Source organism: Fringilla coelebs (genome assembly GCF_963513975.1).
Source record: "Fringilla coelebs genome assembly, chromosome: 3".
Classification (NCBI taxonomy): Eukaryota; Metazoa; Chordata; class Aves; order Passeriformes; family Fringillidae; genus Fringilla; species Fringilla coelebs.
In genome coordinates this window covers 31,517,879-31,534,131 of record NC_140030.1, presented here as the reverse complement: position 1 = coordinate 31,534,131, position 16,253 = coordinate 31,517,879, and positions in this window count along the sequence as shown.

Sequence of the window (16,253 nt, the reverse complement as noted above, 5' to 3'; positions counted from 1 at the left end):
GTAGGAAAGAGACTGATGTTTTTGGGATTTTTTTCCCCCAAAATAATTCTTCAGGAGATAGGGAATGTCTCTGAAGAGCTCTCAATTTCTTTTAATGTCCTAAATAGTGAAAATGTTTTAAAAAATTGAGCATACTAGAGCACCTTCCATAAAACCATCATTCTGTGGCTTCTAAGCAGCATCAGATATTGGGAGAGTTTGATTTATTAGAACATCACAAGGAAATGCAAGAGAGAGCAGTGGCTCCACTGTGCAGCCCAAAAATCAACCTCACTGGTGCTTCCAGTCTTGGCCCAAGTCAATCAGTAGGCCAAGTACGTGGTTTTCTTTCAGAAGCATAGCATAAGTGTTTCCAGAGAAATTCAAGCAAGCGTGAAGTTTCCAAGCCAAGTTGTATTGCTGCTCTCCAAATTTGCAGTTCTGAGAAAGTGTTCTACTTAAGTGGAAAAACAAAGAGATTCCCCCCATTGTAGCCCCTTCTTCCACACACACAGACATATGGCATAGGAAGGTTTTTTTAAGCTAACATGGGACACTAATGCTAACACTTGTCCTCTCTGTCTGAAGGAGTCTCCCAAGAATACTTTTGACCATTATTTGGTAAAAATCATTAATCCCAGGCAGTTTGTTTTGGCTGAGTTTGAGACTGATTCAATCCATTTTGAGCTATTTTGTAGTGGTTTCATTATCCAAACTTGTATGCATCTTCTGGGCTCAGGAAATGTTGGCATGAGTGCAGGGTTCTTAGTTTCAAAATATTAAAACATCTTACCCTTTCACCAGGGTTTTATTTCTCTCATTACACCATGCAAAAAGAAGCAAGAGCTCCTCATTCTGCTGCCAAATTTTACTCTCTTAATAATAACAAGAAGTAAATGAAACAAACAATACAAAATGGATCATTTTTACTCTACCTAACATATGTACATATGTTTGAAAAAGGATGACAACGCTGACTTTCTTCTACAAAATCTGTCAAAGTGCCAAAAGTTACTTCCTATTTCAAGACCTTTGTAAAGAAGAGGTGATTATAGATGATGGTAAACATAATAGAAATAAGAAAGATTGAAAATATGAGTACCTAAAGTAATTTGGTCGGCTATTTTGTTGCAATATTATCTATTTGCAAATGGTGGGGCATCTTCGACAGGATAGGAAAAATAGACACAGTCTGACCATGACTAATGAAAAATGTGCTTAAAATTAGTTTCTGTGTAGCTGAATATTAAATTAGAATAATATATACCCATGTCATTAAGAGATTTACAAAATTCTGTGCCATGTTGCAAGCAATGGCAACCAATATTTACTGACCTACAATGCTACAGCTTTTTAATATAGATTTAGGGATTTTTTGATTCCTCACAGTCTATACCATTCAGATTGATCAACTGATCCACCTACATACCTTTGGAAATTTAATTCCCACGCAGGAGTATTTCATCTTCTATTGTCATGTGAAATACTTCACAGAGCCATAGAAGCACAGAATATCCTGAGTTGGAAGGGACCCACAAGGAGCATCCATCCAGTCCATCTCCTGGCCCTGCACAGACCCATCCCCAAGAGTCACACCACATGCTGAGAGCATTGCCCAAATGCTTCTTGAACTCTGTCAGGCTGGTGCTGTGACCACTTCCCCATGGAGCCTGTTCCAGTGCTAACCACCCTCTGGGAGAAGAATGTTTTTCTAATATCCAACCTAAACCTCCCCTGACACAGCTTCAGGCCATTCCCCTGGGTCCTGTCACTGTCACCAGAGAGAAGAGATCAGTGCCTGCCCTTTCTTGTCCCCTCTCAAGGAAGCTGTAGCTGCAGTGAGGTCTCCCCTCAGTCTCCTCCAGGCTGAACAGACCCAGTGCCCTCAGCCGCTCCTCACACGCTTCCCCTCAAGGCCCCTCACCATCTTTGCTGCCCTCCTTGGACACTCTCTAATAGTTTAATGTCTTTCTTACATTGTGTGCCCAGAGCTGCCCCCAGCACTCGAGGTGAGGCTGCCCCAGAGCAGAGCAGAGCAGAGCAGGACAATCCCCTCCCTTCCCAGCTGGTGATGCTGTGCCTGATGCCCCCAGGACAGGGTTGGCTCTCCTGGCTGCCAGGGCACTGCTGGCTCATGTTCAATTTGCCATTGACCAGGTCCATTTCCATGGCACTGCTTTCCAGCATCTCATTTCTCAGTCTGTCTGTACATCCAGGGCACCTGCATTGTTGAACTTCATTAGAGGGTACTTGCCCAGCCCTCTCATTTGTTGAGGTCTCTCTGCAGGGGCTTCCAGTCCTGCCCCCAAGTCATTTATGAAGATGTTGAAGAGCACAAGGCTGAGGAGCCCTGTGGAATGACCCTACTAGTGACAGGTCACTGGTCTGATGTCACCACATTCACTGTAACCCTGTGACCTGTGAGCTAGTTGATTACCCATCACATAATGTGTTTATCCAGCTGTGCGCTGAACATATTGTCCAGAAGAATCCTGTGAGACACAGTTGAAATCTTTACTGAAATCTAATAAATTACATCAACTGGCTTCCCTCGATCAGCTAGGTGGGTTATCTTGTCATAAATCAGTTTTGAGAAGCAGGACTTTCATAAAGCCATGCTCCCTGTCACCAGTGACTGCGTTGTCTTTCAGGTGTTTTTCAATATCTCCCAGAATAAGCTTCTCTATAACTTTACTGGGCACTAAAGACTGACAGGCCTTTAGTCTCCTCCTTCTTACCCTCCTTGAAATTCGTGCAATGTTTGAAAGCTTTCAGTCAGCTAGGACTCCTCCAGATTCCCAAGACTGCTTAAAATCATTGAGAGATGTTTTGACAGTAGATTAAACAGACAACTCTTGATTCAGATGTTGGTTTGAGTTCTCAAGTTTCACCTAGTGGGTACAAAGTGCTGTTTCCCACTAGGTGAACATGAGTCAATTTGTTAACAAAATGTTCATTTTAAGTCCTGGTTCCAGCAGAAGCAGTAGAAAATTTATTTTTCATTAAATTTTAAAATTTGAAGAGAATAAAAATTTAGACAGTTTTCAGAAAATATAGAGTTGAGGAGTGTGAGCATTGCTCGAAAATATTTACCTCAGTATTTCTGAAAATGTTCATTCATAATTCAATCAGATAATTATTTCAATGGATTTTCTTTATACATCTCTGCATACTGTCCAATCAATCTGTAAGTGTCCAATTCATTCCAAGTTCCTGTTCAAATAGATCTGCTGCCACATAACCATGCTTTCCCCAAGAATGGCTGTCCATCATGACTGACACCATCAACAACAGCAATAGATACATAGCAAAGGGTAGAAGATAATTTTACCAAATATATATTAACTTGTAGCCATTTATGGCTATCTAGAATTAATAACTGATTAAATAATTAAATTGCCCCTTTTGGGTTTAGGTGACATCCAGCTTGCCTTTTAGAGGTTTATACTGTGTATTAATCAGTACATTTGCATTTTTGAAGCAATATAATTTTTTGACATGCAAATTGTTTTGAGGAAATAAATTCCATAATTTTGGTACTTGCTGTTGACCATTTTGCGCCTTTTTTAGATGATAACCTGATTTGATGGCTTTTAGTTCCCATATTACAAAAACCGAACTGTTTTCTGGTCATGCTTTCTGCGCTTTCTGAGAGTTGAAGGATTTCTCATATTCTTGCCACTGTTGTTTCTTTTCATGGCTGAAGAGACCTTGTGACCAATAAGGTTTATTGATCAGTCATTCCATGGCAGCTTTCCAGATCTTTGTCACCCTTGAATCCTTCCTCTGAATCCTTTTCAATTCTGTTTTACCATTGCTGAGACAAGAAGACAATAGTACTCTGCAGTCAAGATGGGGCTGCACTCTGGGATTGTTCACACAGTAAACCATTTGTTTTTTCACTCTCTGCCTTCCCCTTTAACTCCTACTACTAAGTTTCCATGGCTGCTACTGAATTATTCATGAAATATGAATTACAAATCTGTGAGATTTTTCCTGAATAGCAGTATCAAATTCAGAGCACGTTATGAATTATCCATGTGTGTGTGTATGTAGGTAGCTAGTTGAGGTATTTAGGATATATTTGCCGATTTTTCCTCTCTACGTGCATCCATTATCACTGATTTTCCTAAAGCATTGTACCCCATTATCATACACATATTAATTTGTGCAAATGTTGAGTAAATTGAGATTTTAAAGGAACATTTTTATTTAAAACAACTTGCATTTAATTGGTTGGTTTTTTACTTACTTAACATTAATTAACTTATATCATGCAGAATGAGATAATCCTTTTTTTTCAGAATGATTTGTCTTGAGGAATAAAAAATGACGTATTTTACTTAACCTAACATACTTAATAATTGACTTTTATCAGGGAAAACCTTTAATGATTTACAACTGCGTTTTTAGATTTGGAAATCAAGAAAAACTCCTCATACCATTTAAATAATTCCTTCAGAGTCTTTCATGTTTAGCAAAATCAATGTTATCTTTCTGCTCTGCCTCTTCTTTCTGCCTTAAGTCACTACAAGATGGGCTTATATGTTAATTGGTACAGGAGCCCTCTATGTCAAAAAAGGCAGAATGAAAATGTACAGGATATTCTTTATTATTGTAATCTTAGATTCATTATTTAAATTCCAAAGTTCATTTATGAGTCAGTAGGGTTTATATCTACCTGAATAATTGCCCCCAAAAAGAGAATTTTCACCATGATGATGAAAATAATACTGCTATTTATTCAGACACATATATATATTCAGACATATAAAATGTTCAAGCAATGAAGTTAATGTTGATTTTTGTCTTTGGCTGAGGTTTGGGGTATTTTTAGTTGTTTCCATTGAATTTACTTACTTCTAGAAACTGTAATCAAATTCTTCAAATGTTAGCACACTGATCAGTTGTTTAATCAAAGCAGCACAAGGAGCGATGCATGCAATTACATCTAGATATTTGGATGGGAATATTTATTACTTGGCCGTGTGCTCAAAATTAAGAAGAAAAGGCATATAAGGCTACAGTTTCACATATTACTAATGCCAAAAAGCAAATGGAAGAATTAAAATTTTCTAGAGAACTTTCATACTAATAAAATGGCTTGAGGAGCATCACATAGTTCATGAAAAAAAAGTTAATTCACAATGGATATCAAAAGAAATTATTCTGACAAAGTACTTATCACATGATAGGGTAAATTTACAGTTTCAGCTGCAGAGTACAACACACCACAGGTTGCCCAGAGAGGTGCTGGCTATCCAATCCCTGGATAAATTCATGGCCAGTTTAGACAGGGCTCTGAGCATCGTGATCTAGGTGAAAATTTCCTTGCGCATTGCAGGGGGGTTAGACTAGAAGGCCTTTAAATGTCCCTTCCAAACCAGGCCTCTCTATGATTCTGTGGTTATTTATATACTAAAAATAGAAATTATTCTCTGAGATGGACCAACATGGGAGTCCACAGTGTGTGGCCAGCAGATGGGGTGGGGAGCCCTGCATCCTGAGCCAGGGCAGAGTGTAGGCTGCAGTACTTAAGGAGCCAGAGTCCTGTTTTGCTTCTGCTACTCTTTCAGATATAAGGCCCCAAAACAGGTGTCCAAGTCAGCCCTGTCATGAACTCAAGAGATAGTTTCTTGAACGAGGACAAATTTGGGATCATTTCTGCGCTATTATGTCATGTGTTTAGGTTAGCAAATTCGCATGTTCCTCTGGATCAGCTAAGGTCTTCAGCAGGAGCACTAAAACAGCTGAAACAAGGGCAATTTATGAAGTCTAAGCTGCTACCCAGAGACACAAGTGGAATTATTCCAAGGTGCTGCTCTCCAGTAAAGTGTGGGTGTTTTTTAGGTAGCTTGGAAAGCCGGAGTCTAGCTGGAGGTCTGGCAAATTTTATTAATCTCAGCAGTTTTGTAAATCTCATTACTGGAACCACGACCTTTATGAAAGTGGTACCTTTCAACCATTCCTAGCTTGGTATTTAACATTCACTTAAATGTTATCTATTTAATCTCAAACACTTTACCTTGCCATAATCTTTCAGACAGGCTTCATTTGAAGTGCAGCTAGGAAATGGCTTTGTAGGTAGGATGTGGAAAAAAATGGATCAGAGCAGCTGTAATGTTTCCTTTTAAAATCAGCATTTTAAAAGTAACTTGGATCTGTTTTTCAAAGAAAACAATGACTGTTTTCTCTTGGTCATGTTCCAGGAGGGTGTATTTCATGCCCAAAGAGCCTTTTCTAAATGGTAGAGAAAGCCCAAAATCTAGTTTGGAATGGAAACCCTAGGGATATCATCCTCAAAAGGGATGGTGCTACTGTTGCTGCTGATTGTAACTCCAGTCCGCATTTTGCTATATTACAAAATGAGGGGAATGAATACAGATGCAGAGAAAATATTTAAAGAGCATTTAACCTCCAGAAAAAAAATATGTAACAACCTAGGTAAAGGGGGTAAAATAAAATAAACAAACAAAAAAAACCTAAAGAAATCAACAAGAACTTTTACAATTTTTTTAATGGCAAAAATGGAGTTTATGCAATAAAAGGAAGTGAAAAAACAGTCTGGCATGAGTCACAGGTGAAGCAAATACTGCAATTACAAGTACTAATTGGATCATTATATTTCACAAGTTATAATATAATTTTTTGACATAAAGTGAAAAACCAGAACTTACTGAAAACAAAAGATTTCTCTCCAGCACTCTTCAGTATACAGAATATTTTATACTCTGTATGTATATTATGTATATTCTGGTACATATTATATTGGCACAGAATATATCTTCAGTATACAGAATATTTTATATTGGCACATATTAAAATCTAGGGGTTTGTCAATCAAATAAGGGATTTGGCAACCTATGTAGCAAAAATGAATCAGCAGAAGAAACTTCTTTGGTATGTAAGAGCTACAACACATATTATGCATCTTAATTCAAAAATGCTGGAAATAATATTTGCCACAGAATAACACAAAAAAACCAAAGAACAACAAAATATCTCCAGGCCATTTCCTTTTTTATGTTCTCCTTGTTTTCAATGGAGATTTCAGACAAGTTCCCACCTTGGATAACTTCAAAACTCCTTGACAGCAGACTCAGTAGCTGGAAGAGGACCATTGCCCTCACTTAGTCTGACCACATGAGTAACACAAGCAGTGGGTATTTCCTGATTTATTTATTCAGACCTACTACTTGGTGCTCATCTGTGGGAGGGGGAGAAAAAAGGTGCAGTATTACTTAATTGAACTAGTTAGGCATGTTGAAATATGATGGGAACTTAATCTCTTAATCTCAGAGATTTATTTGATGCTGCGCCCTCCTACTTAAGGCTACAGTCAGTGACGATTATCTGAAAAAATTATTTTTAAAAAATTATTTTAACACTCTGTAGGCTACATGAAGTACAGACTATGTGCATGTCTGACAGAGCTTTAAGGCAGACCCTCCAAACTTTTTATTTTCATAATGACCAAGGCAACCAGGTGACATTAAAGCCTAACAAATCCTCCAAATCAATTCGAAACAGAGAAACCTCATCTCCTCTGGGCAAGCAATAACGTTAGAAAACCAGTCTCCCCTCTGTGGGATGTACTCCACCATTCAGGACCAGCCCTTCACCCCAGACTTCCAGCACCTTCCTGAGCAGTGTCAGTATTCATGTTGAATGTCAATGTTCTCCTGAGCCACGGGGTGATTTTTTCCAAGCACCTCCAAAGCCTGTTGTTGGGCTGCATCCTGCCCTGATGCACATTGCCACCTCCCTCTCTGCTGAGCCCATCACCACTCCCTGCATGCAAACGCTGGGCTGATCCCCAGCAAGGTGTAGATGTTTCTCCCCTCCTGTACACGTTTCTACCTGACCCAGAACAAGGCAGATGGGATAAGGCCAGCTTCTACCCTGCTGAACAACATGTCTTTAGTACACCAGAACATGTGGTGTGCATGCAGCACACGGAGCACCAGTGAAACCTTTACACTGTCCGTCACAATGTGTGAGCACATGGAAACTCTGACATGAGCTAGAGCATCTCTTTTACTAAGGATGCTGGACTGCTCATGGGATTGGCTTTGACAACAATGATTCAATCCAAAACTACTTTTTTCCCCCCTTCTGAAAAAGTGTAGCAGTATCTGGAGCCAATATTTGGGTTCAGACTGTACCTGGGGGTGGGATGGTTAGAGAGAACAAGTCGCTCTTTGTTCACCATAGCACCTGGCAGATCTGTCAATAAGTAATGAATACAAAAAATATTTGCTGCTACAAAGAATTATTCAATTACTGATTAACTCTTATTCAATCTAAATTTGAACCAGGTGCCTGTAGTTGACAGTTCCACAACACGGGCCAAGCTATTTCCAAGCCTATGCCTTCATTAGAAAGTAAGAAATCAAGTACAAAAGTTTTAAAACAAGGCTTTTAATTGGTTTTAAATCTGATATTTGCTAGTAATTTTGCATAAATAGAACTTTGAGAAAAATGTAATTTAGTAGAGAAAAAATTATATGGTAAGACTATGTGAAAGCAAATTCACTGTCCTTAAAATCCTTTCAAATTCCATAAAATTTTATTTTCTCTAGTAGGACTGAAACCTGGTCCATAGATATGTGATCAGATCTGCTCCGGTTACAATGGTTTGAGAGATTGCCTGGTGCTAGTTGACTGCAAGGACATTTCAGGATTGCCCTGATTGCATATCTCAGGTGTGAGGTGAAATTTATGAGGCTATCTCATCTTCACTGTCATTTAAACTACTGCATTTTCACTTGCAGCTGGTACACTCCAACATCGCATTCTGGCAAGAGGATAACTCACTAAGGTGAAATAATTTAATTGCATGTGATGAAACATCTGTACTCCAAGACTATTTTTTGCTACAAAAAAGGAGTAACAAGGTGCTGACAGCCGGTGCACTTCAGCTGGTGCACTTCTCTGCCATGTGGGAGAGCTAAGATCCAGTCTTGACATCAGGGCTTACTTAAAATCATGTTTGGAAAACTGAAACTTTTCCAAAAGACAGAAACAAGGCAGCTGGTTTATAAAAAGCCAATCATTAGAGCAGGCAAGTTTGAACTGCAAGATGTCTGACTCTCCTTTTCTCAGTGAAATGAAGTACAACATGGATTTCATCTCTCAGATGCCACGAGACTGATTACCAGTTTGCATACAGCATCTCACTCTTTTCATAAATTCTTAGCAAATGAGAGCACAGAGCACAGGTATTGCCATGAACTTGCAATTTGCAAATGGCTTGTGAGACCCGATGAAACATAATCTGAGTTCAAGGTTCAGAACATCATGTGAAAATAAGAGATGTTGCTCAAGATTGGAGACCATTTGTTTGGAAAGAAAAAATTGCTCAGAAGGCAGAAAGAAGTCATTCCTAACAAATATCAAAACATCAGAGTTTATCAAGAGCTCTAATCCAGATTCTCTAAAAAATTATTCCAGTATTAAATGCTTTAGAAAAATCTAATTATGATATCAGTGAAAGTCAAAGTAAAAAAATTTATGTAGATATTTTTGAGAGAAAATGACAGACCACTGAGATGAACTCTCAAGGGGGATCATGGAATAACCCTCCTGGGGTTCTTGAGCTCAAGACTAAATGTAATTCTGAATACACGTCCGTCAAACACAAGACATGCAGCAACAAAAAAAGAAGAAAAAGCAAAGGATTTTACATGTAGGTTTTTGAGTGAAATGTAAAATCTCCTTGCAAACAAGAGGATGAGCTGGATTTTCCAGTGATCACTTTTCACCTAATTGTTATGAAACAAAAACAAAACAAAAACAGAGTATGAATCAGATCACGTCTTAGTAATGGTCCTTTGAATGGAATGTTCTCTTAAACTGAGTATTTCTGTAATGCTGTCAAATCAGCCAGTCATATTTTCCTGGTACAGTTTGTCCTATATTTACTTTTTACCCTTCTGGAAGTTTTCAATAATAAATTATACTTCCATTTGTATTAATGGAAATATTTTTATGAGGAAAGAACTCTGATCAATTGGACAATTTGTCATGCTTGTTGTCTTGTTTTGCAGTTTTATTTACCTCTTTTCATAAAACAGGATTTTTCCAAGAATTTATGTTATGATCAGTCATTTGAAAAGGTTATTACTTCACTCTGCAACTACTTCATTTACATACAATCTGAACTGACTGGGTGTCTGGGTAATACATTGCCTTTCCTGTTTTTTGACAAATGCCTAACCTCTTATAAGGGTTTTTCCAGGGAAGCAAGAATAAAAAGAAGGTAAAGCTCTGACAACTGCAGCCAAGTACTGAAAAATATTGCAGAGAAATAGTTATACCCTTTTTGTGCCTCTTCCCTCCATGGTCTGCAGCTTATGTAACACAGAGTCAGATGGACTCTGGTCTGTAAAGACGATTGAACAGTTTGAGGCATGCCAAAGAAGAGTTCTTATTTCTTTTCTTAAGAAAAAAATAAAGGCATAATAACAAGTGAAGCATTTTTTTTAAAAGGGTTTTGGAAATTTTTTCCAAAGACACTCAAATTTTATGACATCTTGCCACAACAACCCTATGTAGCGCTACAGGTTGGGGACAGGCTGGCTGGAAAGCAGCCAGGCAGGAAGGGACACGAGAGTGGGACTGACAGACAGCTGGACATGAGGCAGTGTGAGCCCAGGTGCCCAAGAAGGCCAATGGCATCCTGGCCAGCAGGATCAGGGCTGGGATTGCCCCCTGTACTCAGCACTGCTGAGGCTGCATCGGTTGCTGTGTCCAGTTCTGTGCCCCTCAATTTAGGAAGGATGTTGAGAGGCTGGAATGTGTCCAGAGACAGAGGGTAACAGAGCTGGGGAAGGGTCTGGAGCACAAATGCTTTGAGGAGCTGCTGAGGGAGATCAGGGTCTTCAGTCTGGAGAAAAGGAGGCTCAGGGGAAACCTTATCCCTCTCTAAAACTCCCTGAAAGAGGCTGTAACCAGGTGGGGATCGGCCTCTCTTGCCAGGCCACCAGTGACAGGACAACAGAATACAGTCTTAAACTGTGCCAGGGGACTTTTAGGTTGGACATTAGGAAGAAATTCTTCACAGAAAGGGTGATTGGGCCTTGGAATGGGCTGCCCAGGGAGATGGTGGAGGCAACATCCTGGAAGGGTTTAAGGAAAGACAGGATGTGGCACTCAGTGCCATGGTCCAGTTGGCAGTAGTCAGTCTAGTAGTTCAGTCATAGGTCAGATTTGATGATCTCAAAGTTCTTTTCCAACCTAGTTGATTCTGTGATTATGTGATCTGGAATTTTAGATGAAAAGTCAGGTAATTCCACTTCATTTACACTGTACTATTGTTGTTAAAAAATAATTGGACTTTTCACATTCAATTAAAGCCTTCTTAACAGCATAAACAAAATCTAATTTTGTCAGTTCAAGATGGTCGGGCAAATATTCATCACATGGGATAAAGCAAAGAAACTGTCTGACTGGAGTAAGGTGATTTGGGCTCATTGCTCCTTAGAGGCTGGGAAGGAAATCTTGGGATTTTCCTGGAAATGTTTTCCCCTTTGTGCTTGGCCCTAATTTCTCCCTGGTGCCCTCATGCAGCAGTGTCAGCAGCAGTGGCAGGCACCATCCAGCCCTCCCACAGCCTTTTTTCTTGCCCAACTTTCCCCCTACAACCGGGAGCTGTGCCTGAGGAGTGCAATATGCAGCCCCTCTGGTCCCCCACCCTGGCAAAGAGAGAATTAGCTCCCTTATGTCAAACAGGGTGGGTGTTATGATCTTCCTAAGCCCTGCTGCATAAGCTGAGCAGTAGTTGTGGGTGGTGCCTTCAGCAGGAGGTACAGTTGTGTCAGTAGAAGTCCCAAAAGAACCCAAAATGCTGTACAACTCAGTTAAACTGCCTTCTTTGTCAAAAAGAAGAAAACAAAGTGTATCACTGTTAAACAGGCCTGTGATAAAGGAGCCACATAGGACTTGAGTTTACAAAATTTTGAGTATTCTACACTGAATTTGAACTTGACCCCCCATTTAAATGTGAAAAGGCCGCATGAAAATGATACAACACGTTTTCTTGTGATTACCTAATCATAGTCAAACCCAAATTGAACCCTGATCTGCAGATGACTGTCTATTTTCATCATGAATGGCTAATTAATACTTTATACTAGAAAAAGTCTTCCTGGTTCTCCATCACCAGTGGCTAGTGGAGCCCAACAGCAGCCCAATTTTTATGGACTTGAAAGCTCCTCCCAGGCTGAACTGAGTTCCCAGCTGTGATAGGCAACCACAAGCTACGTAGACAAAGGGCATTGTGGTAAAGAAAATATCCAATTCTGCGTTCAGAAATTATCAAAACAAGAAATGTACTCAGGCCAATAATAGATAAAAGTAATACAGAAGAAGGCTTTATGGGAAAGCAGGTAAAGACACATTTTGAGTGTCTGATAGTAATCAAAAGATATTGTCATATATTTGCCAAATTTCTATGGATTTTTTTAAAGATTCACACTTACTTCGTCCTTGTATTGAACATTTTGCCTCTGCACAGCTGTAAGATCACAGTCTTTTGTTACAAATGTTAAATTTATTACGGTTTTGGCATGATCTTTGATGCAGGATTAACAAATTAACAATATGAACTGAATCTGTATTTACATAGCTGGCAAATGTCTCACACAATTTCAAAAGAAATCATAAGTTATAGCATGATCAGTTCTTCTGCTACTTAATCATGGTTTTCCTTATTTCTCTGTGTAGATCATAGTTCAGAAAGCTGAGAGACATTTATATGCATTTCAAAAGGCCTGAAGCTCAGATTCCTGTTACCAAGGAGCAGCATCCACCCTTTCATTTCAGCCTCAGTGGGAAAAGCAGCTGAATGTCTTTAGCTTTGACCAAGTCATCCTCCCTTGACATCTGTTCTAGGAGAGGAAGCTGCAAGATCTTTTTTTCACAGTTAAGCAAAGCAAGTAGTGCAGATGACACATAAAACTGAAATCCTGTTTCAAAGGAAAGTTGAAGATTTGTTTCTGTTTAACTACTTGGACATAAGTTCACAACATGAACCACATGCACAGATCCACTCACCAGGGCCTTTCTCAGGGGTGCATCCCACAGAGGCAGAGAGGAAAATGGTGTTTTGGACAGACAGCTGATGAAGCACTGAGTGTTGGCTCCTTTCCCCGCTGTGTCATCCCTGCTGCTGCACAGCTTTTCAACTGCAGCCGCACTAGAGGATTGGTCCTACAGGCTGATGATCAAAAGGATCAACTTATTTCGATCTTAGTTCTGTTTTAGATTCCATAGGCATCTTATTAGTGTGTCCCAGAAAGAGTAACTGCAAATGTTTCATTTCCATGCTCACATGTCTTCTGACTTCTTGTAAAGTTTTCGTACCCCTGCACAAAGTTTTTGTTGAATACACCAATTTCAAGAAGACAGTATCTTATACAGTGAAAATTGTAATGGAAGCACCAGAAATATTTTTAATTTTATCATGTATGATTTATTCAGTTGAGAACTCAGGCAGCTATTTCTGGCTCAAATTAATAAAATCACTCATAATTCTTGAGGCTTCCAAAGATAGCCACAGTATGACACATTAAGGACCCCCAATGTCAGCACTGCATGTGTATAGGTATTACTTTGTACTGCTTCAGAATTCATCCTTTGAATTTCTGTCTCTTCAGAATACTCCATTTCTCATGTGGTTTAGCTTTCAAGGATTTCATTAAAGCTTCTTTTTATCAAATTATTTGGAGCCTCAAAGTACAACTTCACCTTTCATTAGGATTGAGCAAAAAGTAGCACTAATTAGTAGAAGATTTATTTTCCATCTAGCATCCAAAGGAATTATTTTAGTTTATTCATCATAAGCTTAGTGACTCTGGTGTGAAAATCAATGTACTTGCATTAATTTTATATCAATAATGTAAGTATGGTGTTAATTACTAGCATATTAGTACTAGTCTTAAGAGTTTTAATTCAAGTATCAATATCTGAGTGCATTAAGGCCACACTCTATTCTCTGTCTTGTGTCTCTGCCACCTTTCTAAAGGATCCAGAATACTTTTGGTCCAGGAGCCCTATATCCATTTCCTATCATGTCTCTATCTCTATTGACCAATGTACATACTATACACAACCCAGGTTTGGAATATTAATTTCTACATAATGCCACACCTTGCATATGGGTATTTTCTTATCAAGAATAAAATTTGTCACCCACTCATATTCTTCCTTTAGTATAAATTACCAATAAAATTTTGAAAAGCTCATACAATAAAACTATTTGGCACAGTGCTTTGTATTAATGTCAAGAAATACCAGAGAATCAAGGGGACATACTTACAAGGACAGACCATCATGCAGAAGTCATGCCATTTCCTTCTTGTTTATAACAAGCTAAAATAAGGCTACTTAATCCTACACCTAAGAAATAAAATAATTTTTTTTAAAAAAGCTCTGAAAAGAACAGTGAGTCTATTTTCACTTTCTGAACTGTTCCACATCAGCCTTCTCAGATGACAGAAAAATGACTGCTTTAAAGAAAAGCCATCATTTAAATATAATAATATAGTTTTTGTCAGAGGTAACAAATACATCCTGATTGCATTTCTGCTTGGATTTGCAACATGTTATTGGCAGACATGAACTTTAACCTGTGGTTGCTAGTGTCCTTTGGCCAAAGCAGCTTGAGCTGGAGTTCATTCCCTGGGTTTAGCTGATTGACCAAGCAGTGTGTGATTTACCTTATTAGGAAAGACATCTGACAGTGTCGGCCCCATGAGCATTCCAGATGAGAGCCCTCACCACTGACCAGCTTATGGAAACTACAGTGCAGAATTTTAAAAGATGAGCATTCCCTTTCCAATGTAAATGTCATTGCTTTAATTGCATCTTGGAAGATCAGCTTTACAGGGATTGCAGAGACACCTTTTTCCTCCTATATTTCCTCCTATATGGTTTCTACTGGATTTTGGGAAGATTTTGAAGTGGGTTTCACCATCCTGAAACTCTGTGAAATCCTGGGTTGCTACTCAGCCCTTGGTTTAATGTGGAAACATGATTTTGAGGCCTATGGCAGAGATTGCTTTAGCCATCTTTCTAGGGAAATCAGAAAATGTTATTTTCCAGTGCCACTGAGATAACTCTACATTATGAGGGTTTTTTTGGCTCCTCATAACAGCAAGGACAAAACAGGAGAGACAAAGAGGCACCTGTCCAGATGCTGACATGCAGTGGGTTTCAGGGGTATTATACACGTCCAGCTTTCAGAAAGGGCTCAACCTCCTTGTCAAATTACGACGAAGGGAAATTAAGAGGGATACATCCCTAGAATCAGCAAGGATGTCCCATTGTGCCTGTGAGAGGAAAGATGTTTGAGGCCCTGTTGGAATGTGGGAAAGGCAGCTATTCATCAAGCAGAAGCAGCTTTGTAAAGAAATATGATCCCAAATGGGAAGGTTACTGCTGTAAATTCCCAGCCAAGTTCAGTTAATAAATGTGTGACCTAAATTAACCACATCCCTCCATCTTATTTTCTTCTTTCAGGTCCAGGACAATGGGGCCTATGTTGTGGGCACAGCACAAATTTCACTCTGTTTTTCATTCAGTACTTTAAAAATACACAAACCTTTTGCTCTACAGGAGAAGTCATGCACTGGATATTTTGGAGGGCAATAATACTGTCAGATTTAATAACCAGAATTTAGAAGGGGTCTAGCTCTTTCTACACAATAAAAAATGGAGTATGGAACAATAAGTTTTTTTGAACTCATAGATAATAAAGCAGAATTTTAAGGCCATGAGCTTCAAATATGGGAAAGGGGCTGTTTCTTTTCTATGATGCCACTCAGCCAAGTAATGACTGAGTTGGTGAAGTATTACATTTCAAGCATGACTCTTACAAGGCTTTTAAGAAAAGCTAGGGAAGGAACAGCAGAGGAGATAAATCTTATGATCACCAAACTTCCTGACCTGCTCTTTTGGGGGATGACAGCCTTAGGAATGCACTGCTGTTCATCTGCTGCACCAGGTGACAGCGCAGCTCCTCCTTGTTTTCCCATGAACCGCATCAGGTGTTTCCTGTCTTCTGCCCCAAAGTGTTCTGTTCAGCTGAGGATTGCCTTGAGTCTTCCTGCAAGTCTCCAGCAGACCCAGCATTCCATCCCCATCTTCCTCACTGGTACCCAGGCTACCAGGGTCCCAGTGTGGTCGATCCAGGATCTCCCATGGTGCCACTTTAGCTCAAAATGCTGAACCTGCAGGAGCTCAGATGTCCACACAGGCTGTGTCTTGTGTGA